At 38.9% G+C, this 17,818-nt stretch overlaps 1 pseudogene; it reads left to right on the top strand.

The window, feature by feature from the left end:
• Positions 1 to 1,685: 1,685 nt before the first annotated feature.
• Positions 1,686 to 17,818, top strand: part of LOC127233550 (40S ribosomal protein S3-like) — a 129,675-nt pseudogene continuing 113,542 nt past the window's right edge.

The raw sequence follows: 17,818 nt of genomic DNA, 5'->3' as shown, positions 1-17,818 counted from the left end.
TGTGGACAATCAGGACACTGGAGAATTGACTGTCTTCTTTTGCCTCACTAAGGTAGGCTAGCCTCTCATATTCCTCACCCACAGGAAAGGCTCTTGGATCTTTTGGGTTTAGTAGTCAAAGGTCAAATGCTGATACTGCCCTGTGTGGCAGTCAAAGAGTTATTGCTGTCCTGTGTGCTGGAAACTGAGGCACTCTGTCTCCATGGAGATTGCCAATGAGGAGCCTAGGGTAATGGTCCAGGTACCTTGTAAGTGGCTGTCATTGTATTGATACAGGAATCATTTAGTTTATAATTCCTTCTCAAATTTGTCCTTTTCATATCTCTGATGGTGTTGATGGCCAGCCATAGCTTTATCAGTTTATCAGTAACTGCATGTTCAATGCATTTCATGTGACAAAATCAGGCCTTGCTTTTTCTAGAGCTATTAGGTTTCCTGGTGAGAAAGACAAACCCATAAAACATGTTTTACTATTCCTCTATTTAAAAGAACTTGCTTTGCAATGATTACTTTCAGTAAACAATCACTTGTGTCTCATGGAAATGGCTGAATGGAAAAAAAGTTTAAGGTTTATATATGTAAGAGTCTGAAAAAATAATTAAGAATAATAAAATTTAAAGATGATATATGGTGTTGAGACTTCAAAGGTTCAGAGTTTTAATATATTAATCAATGGACTTCTGACAGGTTATTAAACTGGCACTGGTAAAGTGCTGACTTCTATACACACAAGTTCAAATTTTAAATTTTCCTTGGGTTGTTTTCTAAGTATAGACTGAAAGATGCTTCTCATTGTGCTAAAAACAACCCTGTGCAGTCTGTACGTATCCAGCTCTCTGAACACAGGAAAGTGTACTGATGCTTTTAACCCCAAATCATTTGGGGGGGATTCCAAAGCTTTTACTATGACTCAAAGGTGTGGTTCCACTGCTTTCTCTGCAATGTGAATTTCTGTAGAGATTCAAACAGTGGTAATGCTAATATATCTGCAACTTTTACTGTGGTGATGCATTATTTATGATTTATTAAAGCTTGCCTGAAGATTCAGAAAGCAAAGTCAACCACAAACTATAGAGGTCAGGAGATGGTGGCACACATCTTTAATCCCTGAACTCAGGAGATAAAGGCAGACAGTTCTCTGTTAGTTCAAGGCCACCCAGGGATACATTAGAGTGAATCAGTCTAAAAGAGAATTAGAGCTCACACCTTTAATCCCAGGACTCATAAGAGGTATTTAAGAAAGGAATAGGTCACACAGTATCAGACATTCATTTTCCAGCCACACTGAAGATAGGAGAATTCATTCTCCAGCCATGCTGAGGAGAGACAGCAGGATCAGCCCATTCAGCCTGAGGTAGTTAGTGGTAAGAGGTAGTGACTCTCTGCTTCTCTGTTCTTCAGCTTGAAGTTTGAACCCAAATATCAGTCTCTGGGTATTTTATTAATTCCTGTTACATTTTACCTCTTTTTGTAAACTTTAAATTCATATGAGCTTCAGAGAGTTGGAATTTGGATCAACCTGCAACAGGTCAAATAGACTCAAAAAGTTGATGTAAACCAGTCCAGCCAATGTGATTGCTACTTATCTCTTCAGCTAGGTCAGCAAGCAGTCTGAACTCTTAACTCTTGGCCTTTGAACTGCATTTCAGTTTTCATGTTCCCTGACAACAACATCCTAACCTAAGATGAGAAGCAGTTACAGAAGAGAGTATATTGCCCATTATCTTCAACAAAAAGCTGTTATGTCTGAAGGAACCTGGGACCCTGCTGAAGGGACCACACCTTGTCGTTCTGACCATCCTCACTGCTGTCAAGGTAGGTGATGTCAACACCTGGATACATCAGTCCCAGGTCAAGCACATCACAGGGGACAATGAACTGGCTGCATAAAAATGGACTATCACCAAGGCTTGTGTATTGGCTGAATTTTTGTGTCGGCTCAACATAAGTTAGAGTCATCAGAGGAAGGAGACTCAGTTAAGAAAATGCCTCAAAGAGATCCAGCTGTAAGGCGTTTTCTCAGTTAGTGATCAGTTGTGGAAGGCCCAGCTTATGGTGGGTGGTGCCATCCCTGAGCAGGTAGTCCTGTGTTCTATAAGAGGGTGGGCTAAGCAAGCCAGGGGAAGCAAGCTAGTGAGTAGCTCCTCACCATGGCCTCTACTTCTAGGATCCTGCCCTGTTTGAGTTCCTGTCCTGACTTTCTTCAGTGATGAACAACAATGTTGAAGTATAAGCCAAAATAAACTCTTTCCTCCTCAGCTTGCCTTTTGGTCATGGTGTTTCATTGCAGCACTAGAAACTAAAGATAATATTGACACAGAATGTAGACTAATAATGCTATTTGGTCTATGTTCCATCCTGCTCTTTCATGGCATATATGTCTAGAATCCCCTTTAGAAATTCTTGGGCCCAAATTTTGATCCCCAAATTACCACCATGAGATCAAATCTGATGCAAAAACAAAGGGTCTTTATAGCTAGTTAACTTGGGTCTCTCCATCCCTCTGGAGCAGCAAGGACTGCAGAGATAACAGTGACAGAAGCAGAGCAGGAGAGAGATCCTAAGTGATGGGAGAAGGGAGTTTTTATAGAGGAGAAGGTTTGGGGAATTCCAAGCCTTCGGGTTTGTGATTGACTGCCCCAGAGGACTTCCAAATCTATAGTTGTGGGATTGACTCCTCCTATGGGCTAAAGTCCAGAAAAGGTCATGCTATGTCTCTAGGCTGGGGTTACTACTTCCCTCCTTTAAGATCTATGGGAAGTTGTGCCTTTAGACTAGAGGTTTCTATGTTACTATTCCCCTGGGCTGTAAAGGTCATGCATGCCTCTAGACTAGAGGTTACTACTTTCCTACTCAGGGATTGGTTGCTTTTTCCTCATCAGTGATTGGTTGGTTTTGTGTGAGGGACAAAGATGGCTCAGATTTCAGGGTCAAACCATGTTTCTTTTTAGATTTTTGGCTCCTATTTTAGAACCAGAACAAATTTATTTAATAATTTCTCATTCTAGGGGCAAAATGTGTTCCTTTGGCTATAGTTTCAGAGTCAGGGCATTTTTCTCTGGCTCTGGGTTCAGTGATAAAATGTCTCTTTCATTGGCTCAGGAACCAAATCCAGGGTGTATTGTCCTTCACTGGATCTGAGTTCAGAGCCTGGCTGTTCAGGGATTGCATTAGGTCTTTGGATCACAGATTTGCTGGGGCTCGTGTCTCTAAAAAACAACTGAAAACTTGCCATGAATGTCATCAGCTCCTAGCCACCACTTTGTCATGAGTACATTCCCTTCCTTTACTTCCTGGTTGAAACTGATTGATTTGCTTGTGATGATGGGTTAAACTCTTGCTTGCCCAACTGGCATATGCATCAATCCCGGTAATTCTGTATCTTGGTATTCCTTTTCCCCTAGAAGTACGTTTATGATGGTCAAGTAGGGAGAAAAGACATGTATGAATAAACACAGGTCCTTCCAGCCTCCATGTTCAGGGAAAAATGTGCAGTCCCACTCCCCATAGCCTACATAATAAGCTAAGGGTTGGGACCAGCAGGAGCTACTCTTGGTGACATTGGTATAATAATGACTGACACTAACTTCAACAACCTAGAATGCCAAATAACCCAGCATCTGTCTACATTAGGAAAAAAAATCTATTTATGGTTGTGAGCCTAGCCTTTAATGGCTGCATTACCATTCCTGACTTTAAGCTCTACTATAAGCAGAGCTATAGTTCTGAAAACAGCCTGGTATTGGCATAAAAATAGACAGGTAGACCAATGGAATCAAATTGAAAATCCTGATATTAACCCACACACTTATGAACACCTGATTTTCGACAAAACAGTTAAAATTATACAATGGGGCAAAGACAGCATCTTCAACAAATGGTGCTGGCACAATTGGATGAGGGTGTGTAGAAGACTGCAGATAGACCCATGTCTGTCACCATGCACAAAACTCAAGTCCAAATGGATCAAAGACCTCAACTTCAATCCAGCCACATTTAACCTCTTAGAAGAGAAAGTAGGAAATCCCCTTGAACAAATTGGTATAGGAGACCGCTTCCTGAACATAACTCCAGGGGCACAGACACTGAGAGAAACAATTAATAAATGGGACCTCTTCAAACTTAGAAGCTTCTGTAAGGCAAAGGACACAGTGGACAAGACCAAACTGGACTGGAAAAAGATTTTCACCAATCCTATATCCCACAAAGTGCTGATCTCCAAAATATACAAAGAACTCAAGAAACTAGTCAACAAAACACCAAATAACCCTATTAAAAATGGGATACAGAACTGAAGAAAGAATTCTCAATAGAGGAAATCAAAAAGGCTGAAAGATACTTAAGAAAGTGCTCCACATCCTTAGCTATCAGGGAAATGCAAATCAAAACAACTTTGAGAAACCAACTTACTCCTGCCAGAATGGCTAAAATTAGAAACACCAATGATGACTCATGTTGGAGAGGATGAAGAGAAATGGGAACACTCCTTCACTGCTGGTGGGAGTGCAAACTCATACAGTCAATTTGGAGATCAGTATAGTGGTTCCTTAGGAAAATGGGAATTAGTTTACCACAGGGCCCGGCAATCCCCCTCTTAGGCATATACCCAAAAGGATCCACATCCATGCAACAAAGACATCTGTTCAACTATGTTCATAGCAGCACTATTTGTAATAGCAAGAATCTGGAAGCAACCTACATGCCCCTCAATTGAAGAATGGTTAATGAAGATGTGGCACATCTACACAATGGAATACACTTTGCAGAAAAAATAATGGTATCTTGAAATTCGTAGGCAACTGGATGGCACTTGAAGAAACCATCCTGAAGGAGGTAACCCAGTCACAAAAAGAGTAACACAGTTAGTACTCACTCATATATGGATTTTAGACCTAGATCAAAGGATCACCAGCCTATAATTCACACCACCAGAGGAACTAGGATACAAGGTGTATTCTAAGAGATTCATACAAAGTCCTTCACAGAACCAGGAAGAGACAAGTCCCCCAGAGCTCAGGGGAAGTGGGGGGGCAGTGAATGGGAGGGGAGGGTGGTTAGATTGCATGTGAGAGGGCAGAGAGGGTAAAAGGGAGGGAAGGAGGAAGGGAGGGAGGGGGAGAGGGAGAAGGAACTGGGATTGACATGTAAAATAATAAATTAAATTAAAAAAAATGCTTTGACTCCAAAATTTATGTTGAAGGACAAGTTACTGGGGAAAAAGATTTCTATTTTTGTTTCCACAGAAAATGAAAAGATGTGGATTCCTTCCAGACTAATGTGGTTTGATCAAGCCTAACCACCTGAAACAGACTACCAGGTGATCATATATTCAAAACAGCTAGACAAAGCAGCCTTACAGACTATAGCCAGGATTTCTGAATCTTCTTCGAATCCCCCATGACAGTGCCCCTTACCAGCAGGAAGTAGTTTGGAAAGAACAACGCCCAAATTCCCAAATATTGTCTATATATGTTAGTTTTCATTTAAATGGACTTGGTTATATAAAATAAATAAAAAAAGAGAAAAAAAAAAAGAAAGAAAAAATCTACTGCCAAGCTAGAAGAACAGGTGACTTTGTTAGCTGAGGTGGATTTACAGCATGAAAGAATGCTCGAACTGCCTGCCCTATGCAGAACAAGGATGTCACTGTATGCCTTTAGAGAAATATTTATTGTTTATATGCAAATTACTCAGAAACCATCAGGGATAATTTGGCCAACTTTGCAAACACCTCACAGAGATGGAAAGTATGAGGAGGAAATGCTAGTACCTCTATTGTCTGTTGTCACAGGGCCACTACCTGTTGCTTTTCTGTCTGCACAGTGGCTACACCTGAATCTACTGTTGTTTCTGTAGTTACTGGCCTGCTTCTCAGGCAGTGGCCAGGAGAGACTTTTATACCCAGGGATCTGTCTGCAGTGGCCAGGAGGGACTTTTATGTCCCTGGGATCTGTCTGCTGCTGTTGCCACAAACTGTAAGCTTTTTGTTGTTGTTGTTGTATTTTATTTTGTTTTGTTTTTTAACTAAATCTCTGCCATTCTATATATCCATATGACTTGGGAGGCAGAGCTGAAAACCTGCTATCTTAGAGAGGTTGAAAAGCAACTCGCTGACCTTCCCTCTTCACCACTATCTCAGAAAGAGAGTGTCCTTCTGCTCAGCCAAAACAAAAAAGGCCACCACACTCAAAAATCCTCCCTACCACTTCCTGTGTGTTTCTCTATCCATATTCCAAACTCACTCCCTCTGACTCTATGATTACTTTCTGTCAACTTGTTGGTTCTAGCTCATGACCCAAGGTTGATTTTATTTAATTAAGGCAAATGAAAACTCAGGTTCACAGTGTGATCAAATCTCCCACAACAGCCAGCCCTCTACTCCTGTTGCTTCCTGTTGGCCCCTGCATTACAAATGCTGCAACCAGGTAGATACATAAGCTCATGTTTATTAAGTTATTAAGTTATTAAGTCCTCATACACAGTTACCCACTACAGAGTCAAGTATTTGACTTAGGGTGTAACTCAAGGTATGTGTGTGTGGGTGTCATGGCTAACATTATATTATGTTGATGGCTAAATTTATGTTTAAAATTTAAGAGAAATATGAAGCAAAAATGGACTTCAAAATGTTAAACACTGTGCTAAGGGTTAATTTTTATAATTGCCTGGATTTGTATAACTGTAACAAACCTTCTGTTTCTGCTTCTATAAACAAAAGCATGTTTTGCATGAGAGGACCTTCTGCTTGTACCTAAACAGAATGTAACTTTGTGTTCTTTGCCTTTATAAGCCCCTGACTGAGGTGGTGGGCACTGTATTCAAGAATCCTGAGTTCTGGGTATACCTGCCACCAGCAAATGAATAAAAGCTGATGGGAGATGCCATTATGTATATATGTTTCTCATACTGGTTAATAATAAAGCACTGTTGGCCAATAGGAAAGGAAGATAGGAGGGACTAGGAGACAAGGAGGAAATAGGAAGGAGGAAGGAGGAGTCAAGATGGAGAGTCTGGAGAAAGCAGTATGCCGCTGGCTCCCCGGTAAGAGAAATACATAGATCAGCCGAAATGGGTTAATAATTAAGATAGAGCTAGCCGATAAGAAACAAGTAACTGGGCCAACAGTACTGTATCAAATACAGAGTCTCTGTGTATTATTTGGGGCTGGCGGCGTGGCAGTGGGACCAGACAGGCAGCGGCAGGCGGAAAAACCGTACTCCTTACAAATGGCGCCCAACGTGGTTAATAAGAACTTCCACTTAAAATTTAACAAAAGCTTAAAAACGCGGTGTTAGAAACAAAAGAACACAGACAAGCAAGGTTTCTTGGCAGCAGCATTTTTCTCGGTTGGAATCTGCTTTGCAAGAGACAAGCAGATATTTGCGCGGCTCCTTTAAGCGAGGATTCCTGACTCAGTAATAGCCGCAAAAAAGCACAGGGCTTTTAAGAAACTCTGCTAACAATTTATTGGTGTGTATGAGAGATGGCAATGGCAGTGACCACATCTCCAAGCCGGCAGCATGCAGATCAAGGCAGTGAGCGCAGCTTTCAGTGCTGGCGATAAAAGTAACCGCCACCATCTTTGGTAAACCGCGGCAGAAACAAAGACTTTCATTTTAACAATGTTGTTGTTTAACAGATAAAGACTCATGGCCAAAAAAAGATAAATATTTACAGTAGAGACAGATTCACATTAAGAAAAGGTGTTAAAAGTTTACAGTGTGTTTTAAAAAAAAAATACATAGGCTTGGGAAAAAAAAAATAAAATGGTTTTAAATAGACAAAGAGGAACTGGGTGTTGTAGCACACGCCTTTAATCCCAGCACTATGGAGACAGAGGCAAGCAGATCTCTGTGATTTGCAAAGTAAACCTGGTATGCAGAGTAAATTCCAGGACAGATAAGAGTTACACAGTGAAACCCTATGTCAAAAGATAAAAAAATAAAAGTAAAATAAACAGAGTAATAAAGGCATGTAAAGATGAAAAGCTCAGAGAGAATCTGGTTACTGTATGCTATTGTGTTGTCTCTACATTGTTTGACTGCTGAGAAAATAACAACTGATAAAGGAAATGCTGCTGGATTAATTCAATTTATATATTTTAAAAATGCTTTGACTCCAAAATTTAAGTTCAAGGACAAGTTACTGGGGAAAAGGATTTCTATTTTTGTTTCTACAGAAAATGAAAAGCTGTGGATTCCTTCCAGACTAATGTGGTTTGATCAAGCCAGGCCCCCTGAAACAGAGTTCCTGGCGATCCAACATTCAAAACAGCTTGGACAAAGCAGCCTTGCAGACTACAGCCAAGATTCCCATGACAGCGCCCCCTATCAGCAGGAAGTAGTTTGGAAAAAACGACGCCCAAATTCCCAAATATTGTTTATAAATGTTTGTTTTCATTTAAATGGACTTGGTTATAAATGGTTAATGATCACAGCCAGTTCTTTTTAAAGGTAAAAAGGGAATTATGGTATAGATATGAATACTTTGTTTTGGAATGGATTTTCATTTATTGATACAATTTAAGGTCAATTTTGTGATGTATATATTTCTCCTTTTGTTTAGGTATTGTGTTTATATAGTTCATTCAGAAACATATTGTATAATGTACTACAGATTATAGATAATTACCTATGATAGTCAAAGCTTAGAGTTAAGTTAGTTAGGTTTTTCAAGATACACAGAGATGTATTTGAGATAGATAGGCATTCTTCAAACCTTTCAAAGACCTACAGAATATGGCATTTAAAATGGATTAGGGTTTTCGTGACAGTGAGACATAATTGCTCTTGGCAATACCACCTGCACCAGAAAAGAAGATGGACATTGAAGAAACTCGTTTTGGAGTTTCCTTCCAATATGGCAAGACTAGCCATTTGGACAAGATACTGCTCTTGTTTGGACTGTTTGACTTTGTGATGTATAAACTGGACATGCAGGACCCACAGGAAAGTGACTCCTGATTCAAGATGGACATTGCTACAGAGATCCTGCTTCATGGAAGAGTCTGCGAGACAGTATGCAGGGCACGGAGAAAAGTGACTGACAAACTGCCAATACAAGAAGACAGTTTAAAGTTTCCTGCTTTACTGGAGAGTCTGTCAGACACACTATGGCCTACGGGCTGAAGATGGAAGATTACAGAAGAACTTCGGGTGACTGAAAAGGCAAGATGTCTCTGTCATTTCTAGAGCTTATATATTATCCTTCTGTGGTCTTTGATGGAGTTGAAGACAAATAGTTATGGTTATAGTTTTCCTTAGTTAGGTTTAAAGATAAGTTACATATAGGACTTTAGATTCACAAATATAGGATAGATGATAGAATAGTTTCTTTTAGTCTTGCTAAATGTTAATGGACTAAATATTGTTAGCTGTGATTCTTATTTGATAACTGATGTGTTAATATTTTGCTATGTTAAGGTTAAAACACTTCTTTTTATTTAAACAGAAAAGAGGAGATGATGGGAGATGCCATTATGTATATATGTTTCTCATACTGGTTAATAATAAAGCACTGTTGGCCAATAGGAAAGGAAGATAGGAGGGACTAGGAGACAAGGAGGAAATAGGAAGGAGGAAGGAGGAGTCAAGATGGAGAGTCTGGAGAAAGCAGTATGCTGCCGGCTCCCCGGTAAGAGAAATACATAGGTCATCAGAAATGGGTTAATAATTAAGGCAGAGCTAGCCGATAAGAAACAAGTAAGAGGGCCAACAGCATTGTATCAAATACAGAGTCTCTGTGCATTATTTGGGGCTGGCGGCGTGGCAGTGGGACCAGACCGGCAGCGGCAGGCGGAAAAACCGTACTCCTTACAAAAAGCCTCTTTGTGTGTGTGTGTGTGTGTGTGTGTGTGTGTGTGTGTGTGTGTGTGTTAAAATTAATCATGGTCTACCCAAGACTCCATGACAATGACAACAAGAACAAGAATAACAACAACACACACAGCCAGCCTCACACATGCCCAATGTCATCAACCTATGCAATTGTGAAAGTTAAGAAACTCCACTATATGTTAACTGTGAACTTGAGAATTGTGTATTCTAATGACATGATTCCATCTTAATCTAAAAAGACTGGGAGACAGGGAATTCCCACCTTATGACTTTCAATGTGAAGCTCAAGAATTGAGAATTTTGTGAGCTAAGGATGGATTTGGGGTCATTGGTACAAACCCCAGAATTTTAGAGTTCAAGAATCAGGACCTCCAAAACTGGAGATAATGATAATTGATTGCCTATCTCAGGAAGAGGGAGAGAAATTCATGTCTTTCAGCCAACTGGAAGATACATATTCACAATGGTGAGTGGCAGCGTCCTTCACCCAGTCAACTGAGTCTAGAAATGTCTTCATAAGCATTCTAAGAAATTATGTATTATAAAATACCTGGGCATCTTACAGCCTAGTCAAGAAGACACATAAGATTAACCATCATAATAGATAATAACATTTTACTCACATTTTCCATTTCTCAGCTGAATTATTTTTATTTAATTCTTTTGATATATATGTTAACATCTTGGTATTTTACTATAAATAATTAATGCCATGATACTTCATCCCTAGATTTTTCTGTATGCATATCCCTAAATTATGTGTCGTACTTAGTTGCAATTACATTTGACAAAAAATTAATAGTTTTTAGTCTCATCTAATATTTATTTCATATAAATCCTTCTGGTCATTTTTTCAACAAGTTAATGAGTAACATTTAGTTTTTATTTTTGGATGTCAGTTATTTGGTGCTGTCCAGAAGGTGATGCAAATCACTCCTTATTCACTCTACTGCCACTTAATTAAGAGAAATGCCAATGATGACTGCCTATAACTCTTTCCAATTTCACTTCATAAGACTGAAAATATTTTCAATGAGTTTTTCAGATAAATTAGTACATTAAGTGTTTTCTCTATGAGGAATAGTTTTAAGCATCAGTTAACTATATTAGAGGGCACTGGAATCTAGGGAAGCAATATTTTTGCTTGTCTTTGGGGGGCGCTTCTTTACTCTGGATATCAGAACTCCATGTTCTCCAGCCTTTGAAAACCAGAATTTCCATGGCCAGCTTCTTGTGTTCTCAAGCCTTGAACTTGGGCTGAAGGTTATATCATTGGCTGCCCTGGTTCTGAGGCCTTCAGACTTTGAGCCAAGCTGCCAGATTCCTTAGCTCTCCAGTTTACAAGGCCTTCTTGTAGGGCTTCCCAGTCATGAGTCATTCCCTATCTATCTATCTATCTATCTATCTATCTATCTATCTATCTATCTATCTTTTTTTTTCTATCACCATTATTTACTTTCCATCTACCTACTTACCTTAACTTTTGTTGTTATTGCTACAAAAATACCAGAGTAAAATACCTCAAGAGAATGAAGAAAGGTATCAGTCCATGGTCAACTGACTTTGTTGTTTCTTGGTTACAGTGAGGAAGACTATCATGGTAGCAGAAACAGCAGAACAAAGTTATTCATTTCATGATGGACAAATACCAGTGGAGGGGCTGTACAGTAAAGACAAGACATTTCCAGGAAGATGTTTTATAATGATGCGAGAAAGCAGGGTTAGGATTCTATGAAACTTTATTTAAGTCCAACATTCAGGGCTCAGAATTCCAAGTAAATCCAAACCTTCCTTTTATGGCCCTCAGCAATTTAACTGAGGACTAGTTTTAAATGAGGTGATGGTGACATTGAATTCTTGGAGTTATTGTGAGAATCATTTAAAATCATCTGTGTGAGGCACGTACAGCACCTAGGCATGAGCTAAGGCTGATGCCAGGATAGTTTTGTGGCTTCTACACTGTGAGTAATCTCTCTACACAAGGAGGTATCAGCATATCTGAATTTACAGGGCTGTTTCCATGAGTCCAATTTAACATGTACCAACTGAGCATACTGCAAATAAGACTCTGATGACACTGAGTTGGATAGTTCCCGATTTTAAAGAGTTCTTTTTTTAGCAAGGACTACAAGTTAAACAAAATAGGATAAGAAAAAAAAATGTTTTATTTGTCCTTTAAATTTTTTTTAGTGAAAATAATTTTTTATACAATATAGATTTTTACTTTTTTCATTAAAAATAAATTTTAAAAAATGCAACATATTCTGATTGTAGTTTCCTTTTTCTCAACTCTTCCCTCACCTTCCGTTTTCCCATAAATCAATACCCTTTATTTTTCTTTCTCATTAGAATACAAATAGGCATCTAAAACTAGATAAAATAAAGCAAACAGTAAAAAAAAAAAATAGAATCAAAGCAAAAGCTCAAGAAGCACAGATGCAGACACACACATGCACACACACATTACACACACAGAAATCTCATAAATACTTCGATGGAAACCTTCTTTCTTTAGGTTTGGGAAATTTTCTTCTATTATATTGTTGAAATTATTTTCTGTTAACAATAAAACACTTTGATCTTGGTTTTGTCTTCCTTTATTCTTGCTATTCTAGATTTGGTCTTTTCATAGTGTGCCTTATTTCCTAGATGTTTTATGACTAGATTTTGTTTTGTTTTTAGATTTAACATTTTCTTTGACTAAAGTATCCCTTACTTCTATTTTATCTTCAATGCCTGTGATTCTTTCTTCCATTTCTTGTATTCTGTCAGTGAGGTTTGCCTTTAAGATTCCTGTTCAAGCTCACAAATTTTTAATTTCCAGTTTTACTTGTTTAGGTTGTCTTTATTGATTCTATTCCCATGTTCACGTCTTGAACTGTGTTCTTCATTTCATTCCCCCTGTTTACATTTTCATATATTTCATTAATGTGTTTATCCATATAGCCTTAACACCATAACATAGCCATAAAAGTAACTTTGAAGTCCTTGTCTTGTGCTTCAGCTATATTGCATTTCTTAGGGCTTACTGTAGTAGAGTTGCTGGACTCTAGTGGGGGCAAAACATCCTGGCTGCTATTTATTTTGTTTTTATGCTAGTATCTAGTCCTCTGGGTTTGGATGATTGTAATTCTAGGTGCCAATATCTGGTCTTGTCTTTGTTAGGTGGGTTTTACATTTCTTGGTCCCCATTACCTTTCCTGGTTCTTAGGGAAGTGTCATGGCTATGGGTTGCCTGGTAGAGAGTGCTTCTGAGTCTCCTCTAGGTGTGGATTCTGGGTTCCCAAGTAGAAATTCTTTCTTGTTTATAGGAACTGGCATGCAATAATGTGGGGTGGTAGAGAAGGGCAGAGGAGCGGTCTGAGAGGGTTCATGGGAGTAAGGAAAGCTGGAGGCCACAGGGAATGGTAGAAGAGAGAGAAGACAGGTTCTTCTGCAGTTGGTCTGCTACAGGGCTGGGAATGAGACTGGAGAATTGGAATTTTGGGACTAAGAAGAGTGAAGGTTTCCTGCCTGATTCCCAGTCCATTGCCAGAGCTTGTAGGAAGAAAATACTTTCACTGTTGACTGCTGAGACTATAGGTTGGGGTGAGGGAGAAATGCTGTAGGAGATCTGTGTAGTCCCTGGCTGGGCTTTTAACAGTTATTTTCTTTGAAATCAGTTTGGGTCTAATTTTGTATTTAATCTGTACTTCACTGTTCCCTTTTTTTGGAATTATACTCATTCTGGTTATGGTAGACTCAGGCAGACAGTAGAGTTGGAGACTGCTGTTCTACTAATGGATTTACATGAAGAGTAATGCAGACTAGACAAAATAATACTGTGAGGGTTGAATATGCAAAAATGCACAGTGGATGGGGAAAGGCAAACCCAGGTGAAAGTAATTTGGCTTATTTAATAATTTGACTGAGGCATCTACAGAGCTCTCTTTTCTATTTTTAAAATAAAATTTCCTGTTTTATTCACTCAGCTTCTTAGAAGTTATAAACAGTGCGAAAATAGAAACCACTGATTGGTTTACACAATCAGAAGGAACAAAGCTGTATAGTGAAAGTGTGCTATATTTCTAAATAAAACCTCGTGTGGGAGAAATTAAAAATGGGGAGTGAAGGAGTAGGAATTACAAAACTGAACCAGACCAAATATTGAAAGCACAGCTCCCTGGCTCTTATTTCAATAGCTGTTAAGGAGAGACCTCACCTTTAGAGTCGTAAAAAAACAGCATTGGAAAGGAAATAGATTTTATAAGTGCGTCATCTGACTGAAGAACTAAACAAATGACCTGTCCTGGGCTCCACAGCTTGTTCAAAAACAGCAATAAGAAAGTGGAAACTTTCTTCATGGCATCTAGTTGCTCTTTTCACTGAACAACACATTACAGAAACAATGATTCTTTGTCTATAGTTAACCAATATATTGGACCTTGGAATTCTGGGGAGGTATGTGTGGGTGCAATAAGGATTTCTCTCTGAATCCTAATCTTCAGATCCACAGGAAAAGTGAGCTATACACTTTATCTTTTCCTTTGGGCAATGCAAGGGGCAATGAAAATAATGTTACTGAAGGCAAAGAAAAGTGCTAAAATTGATTCTTGATATTGATTTAACATATTTAGTCTTTACCTGGTTTTCTATTTTTTATGCAAATGGAGCTGAGAGTCTTAAAAATAATTCAAGATTAGCTCCTAAAAACTGCTCACTCAATTGAATCAGTTCTGACTGAGTCTAGAGGTTTCACTTTCTGATAGTCTGAGAATAAATAAACCCACTCTCTAAGCTCCTCACACAGTTGTCTGCAATCCTATTTCAGACTCTTATAAACAATAGTATCACAGTATAAAGTGGAGAAGGAATGGATTACATTTAGAGCATTCTCTAGCTTCTGAAGATTAATCTTGGGCTCATTCAATATTTAAGCAAATAATTGCCAGTGCCAAGTGAGTGATTATGGATGAAGATGAATGTGGAAAAAGTTTCTCTTTAGGAGCTTGTAATATACTGGATGTTAGGGTATAAAATGAACAGGTGATTTTTTTTTTTTTTTAATAAGAAAACTATTAAATGTAACAAATCAATTATAAGTAACATTGAGGGATATTGCGGTAAATAAGGATCAGGATAAACAAATAGGCCGAATAGATGTTTATTCAGGGAGAAATAACTTACAACCTAGACAGATGAACACCAGGAAATTCAAACGGATCCTCTCCTGTCCGAGTCACGCCAGAAAAAGAGCGCCTTCCTGGCCCCCTCCGACCTCCTTCCACAGGTCACTTCCGCCCATCGCTCCACCCCCTAATGGGCGTGGTCAGTGCTACAGAAGGACTATCTCACTACAGAGGGAATTACAAAATTTCCTCAGCAGTGTGTCTTGAAAGAGGACTAAGACTTCTGTTAGCCTTGAGTCATACATATTTCTTAACAGAATTGTAGCCTTCATCATGGTTGATAAAATACTCTGAATGAATAACCACTTTTAAAAACTTTTGCCAGGTGTTCTGTGTCAACTTGATGCAAGCTAGAGTCATCAGAGAGGAAGGAGCCTCATTTGAGGAAATGCCTCCATAAGATCCAGCTGTCAGGCATTTTCCCTATGTGGTTCTGAGGGGAGGGGAATCTATGATGGGTGGTGCCATCCCTGGGCTGCTGATACAGGGTTCTATATGAAACTATGCTGAGAAAGCCATGGGAAGCAAGCCAGAAAGCAGTATTTCTTCATGTCCTCTGCATCAGTTCCTGCCTCCAGGTTCCAGCCCTGCTTGTGTTTCTGTTTTGACTTCCTCCAATGATGGAGTATGATCTGGAAGGATAAAACAAATAAACACTTTCCTCCACAGCTTGCTTTTTGGTCTTGGTTATCAACGTTTCTTTCTTTCTTGTATTTCTAACTATTTAATTTATATGGAGTGTTTCTCACAAACTACATTATCAGAACCCTGTATTTACAAATGTGCTCCATGTCTCTGAATGAAGTAATCTTCTTGAGGAGGGACTCGGTTTTATGTGTTAGTCTAACTCTGCTCAGGGGATAATAGCCAGTAGTTTAATAAGAATTTATTTAATAAAATTAGCTAGGTGATTTTTATTTATATTTTTTGCAAAGCCAATTTTCTTTTATTAGAAGTTGTAGCTTTATATTCTTTTCTTTTTTGTTTTAAATTAGAAACAAGCTTGTTTTACATGTTGATCCCAGTTTCCTCTTCCTCCCCTCCTCCCCTGTGCCCTGCCAACCCCCTATCCTATCCCCTTTTTGCTTCCCAGGGAGGGTGAGGCCTTCCATGGGGATCTTCAAAGTCTGTCACATCATTTGGGGCAGGGTTTAGGACCTCCAGCTTGTGTCTAGGCTGAGAGAGAATCCCTCTATGGGGAATGGGCTGAGCTAGGTGATTTTTAAATCTTCACCTTTTGTCTCTTTGTGAAATAATGTAGCATTTTGTATGCAAATAAGCTAACAGCATTTTTAGTAAAGAAATCCAAATTAACATCACATTGCAGTACTTCAAAAGGCTGTATTTTTATTTTTTCAACAAAAGTGTAGTTATCTGATTTATAAAAGAGAAAAATATATCACAGAAAATTTCGGTGAGGGGGAGGCCTGTGTCCTACTCTCTGTGTACTGACGGCCAGTTTAGGTGGCCTTTGAATGTGAGGAGGAATGATCTAGTGCAGTGTGGCTGTACTTTCAGAGTTTCATGAGTTTATCCTGTGTCTTCTTTCTGATGCATGACTTTCTTTTCTCCTTTGTAACAGTCTGCATTTAAAGGAAGGTGTGCTCTATTCATAAGCTTGAAATGGATTGTGTCAATCATTTCTATCATCTTCAGCAGGTTCCACACAGATGCGAAGAATCAGAATCAAACAGACAGATCTTGACATTGCCATCATCCATAAGCCTCCCAGTTAAAATCTAGTCCATTTCAATATGTCTGTTTTATGGAAATGGTTTCAAACTTTTATGAAAACTACTTTGTAAAGGCAATGATATGTTGCCTTTGTGGAAAATGACACAAACATAATGATATGTGACTGAGTTCATGAAGCTTCATTTTTTTTTTGTTATAGAATATATGTAAACTGACTTAACACCTTCATAAATCAGAAAGGATGGGAGATTAAAAATGGAAATAGTTTGTGCAGAGGACTGCTTGGGGGCTAAGATAAAAGTGTGCCTTTCCATTTCCCACACTGACCCATCAGTGCAAACTATTCTTGTTGTCATATAATTACTGAGATTAATAGCCTTGCTTTAGCATATTTGCTAATGAGGAGTTTAAACAGTCAAAGGAAGCATGATGGCCATATTGGTTTTTTTTTTTTTTTTTTTTTTTTTTTTTTTTGCAATGTGTTGAATTGGAGAGAGAGGGAGAGAGGAAAGAGGAGAGAGAGAGAGAAAGAGAGAGAGAGAGAGAGACTCTAATACATACACACTAATAAAATGGATTCTAGGGTTCAGGTTCTTGGTTTAGTTAGAAGCCACTATTCTTTATGAAAACTAGCTAACAACATTTGGAATGCATGTCATCATCTTCATATCCAAGTGGTGTGAGGCATAAGTAATGTCCTTATCACAGGAATGAGGTAGGTTTCCCTAAGTCTCCACAGGCTGCTCAGCTGGTAACAGAACAAAATGCTTTGAGCCCAGGTGATCTCATTCAGCAGACACACACAGATCATATTTTTAGTTGTTTTTGAGAAGTTTGTGTAATGACATATGATCATTTATGATCACATCTACTGCCCTTTCTCTCTCCAACTCTGCTTCATCCTCTGCAAGATGAGCATTTCCAAGTTTTCTTTCTTCTCATTCTTTTCCTTCCTTCTTCTTCCCCCTCCCCCTTCCTTCTCCTCCTTCTCTTCTTTCTTCCAACTCACTAAGCCCAGTGCAAGGGTGTGAACTTTCTTCTGGAGCTTGGGGAACTTATTAGAGGCCACATCCTCTGAAAAAAAAAAGTATTGTATCCCCCCCACAGCAATTATTCATT

The sequence above is a fragment of the Phodopus roborovskii genome, unplaced genomic scaffold (assembly GCF_943737965.1).
Source record: "Phodopus roborovskii unplaced genomic scaffold, PHOROB, whole genome shotgun sequence".
Taxonomy (NCBI): Eukaryota; Metazoa; Chordata; class Mammalia; order Rodentia; family Cricetidae; genus Phodopus; species Phodopus roborovskii.
Note: the sequence above shows the minus strand (reverse complement) of the source record. Positions and strands in the feature narration are given on the sequence as shown.